At 41.9% G+C, this 1,794-nt stretch overlaps 1 long non-coding RNA gene across 1 annotated transcript; it reads left to right on the top strand.

Annotated features, from left to right (window-relative positions):
* Positions 1-403: 403 nt before the first annotated feature.
* Positions 404-1,530, top strand: LOC116223910. The gene is made up of 3 exons (XR_004165320.2): positions 404-596; positions 766-864; positions 1,340-1,530. It is a non-coding gene; the product is annotated as an uncharacterized LOC116223910 (long non-coding RNA).
* The last annotated feature ends 264 nt before the right edge of the window (positions 1,531-1,794 follow it).

The raw sequence follows: 1,794 nt of genomic DNA, 5'->3' as shown, positions 1-1,794 counted from the left end.
CTGTGCTATTTAACCAGCATTGTTTAAATGCACTTGTCTTTGTACAAATGTTTAGTTTTAGATCAATTAGGCCCTATGCGACCAGGAGCACTAACCTCTCCGACCTCTCACGTCACGCATGCGCATTCCCCTTGCCCATCAGGTACAGCATGAAGACCATGATCCCCTCAGTCTCTAATAATTATGCTGCAGTTCTTCAAATTGTGCAATATGATACCCACACAAGAGTGTGTGTTTGTCCCAACGGTGAGCGTCTGTCTCTCTGTGTGTGTCTGTGTGTGTGTGTGTGTGTGTGTGTGTGTGTGTGTGTGTGTGTGTGTGTGTGTGTGTGTGTGTGTGTGTGTGTGTGTGTGTGTGTGTGTGTGAGTATCTTCTATCTGTGTACTCCAGAGATTGCCATCAGACTCCCCATCTTCTTCATAGTGCTGATTCTGCCTGGGCTCATTGCAACTGTTCATTTAGTGAGACATTGTTTAATCACACAGGTGTCAAATCCACAACTTCCTCTTCCTCTTCCTCTTCCTCTGTATTGGAATCCTCTCCCCGAATGAAAACTGTCTCCACTGCTTCCTCAACCTCAACCTCAGGCCCATCAGGTACAGCATGAAGACCATGATCCCCTCAGTCTCTAATAATTATGCTGCAGTTCTTCAAATTGTGCAATATGATACCCACACAAGCGTGTGTGTTTGTCCCATCGGTGATGTTTGTGTGTGTGTGTGTGTGTGTGTGTGTGTGTGAGCATCTTCTATCTGTGTACTCCAGAGATTGCCATCAGACTCCCCATCTTCTTCATAGTGCTGATTCTGCCTGGACTCATTGCAACTGTTCATTTAGTGAGAAGGAGGAAGCAGACGTGTAGAGGTGACAGTGACACACACACACACACACACTTCATGAGTGACACACACACACACACACACACACACACACACACTTCATGAGTGACACACACACACTTCATGAGTAACACACACACACTTCATGAGGGACACACACACACTTCATGAGTGACACACACACACACACTTCATGAGGGACACACACACACTTCATGAGGGACACACACACACTTCATGAGGGACACACACACTCTTCATGCTGCTGACATGGAAAAGTTCTGTAAAAATCAGACTCCTTTTCTGATAGACGTTTGTTTGGATAATCTTTAGTTTGTGTTTAAGAGATAAACAAAAAAATCAGACTGCTTCAGTGAAACATTAGTTTGTGTTGAAGAGATAAGCAAAGATATCAGACTGCTTCAGTAAAACAGTGGTGCTTCTACTTGATGGAATTCAGTGTTTCTGAAATTGTATTCAACTTTTCTGTCATTCCACAGAGGATCCCCCAGCAATTGAACTACAGGAACTGAATTAACATGGAGAACCCAGAATGGTCTACATGACTTTATGTGAAGACACTGGCTTGATTTTGAACTTAATTGAGGAAAAGGTGTCACCTGTTAATTGGTGTTAAAGTGTAATTGTAGTTTTGCTTGTGTAATAGTTTTTGTGGCTGTATCGACATCACATCCTGTTGATGAAAAAAATCATACTGTTTCATATAACCAATAATATGTTTTATATAACCAATACAACGAGAATAAAGCTGAATCATGTTTATGTAATCAATTTGTGACCCAAATAAAATGTAATAGTGTATTTTTGGATGATGACACTGCATTCACCTCATGTTTTGCATCATGTTTCAAATTACAGACAGACAGACAGACAGAGAGAGAGAGAGAGATAAATAGAGAGAGAGGGAGAGAGAGAGAGAGAGAGAGGATGTGTT

Source organism: Clupea harengus, chromosome 15 (assembly GCF_900700415.2).
Source record: "Clupea harengus chromosome 15, Ch_v2.0.2, whole genome shotgun sequence".
Lineage (NCBI taxonomy): Eukaryota > Metazoa > Chordata > Actinopteri > Clupeiformes > Clupeidae > Clupea > Clupea harengus.
This window is presented reverse-complemented; position numbering and strand designations above follow the sequence as displayed.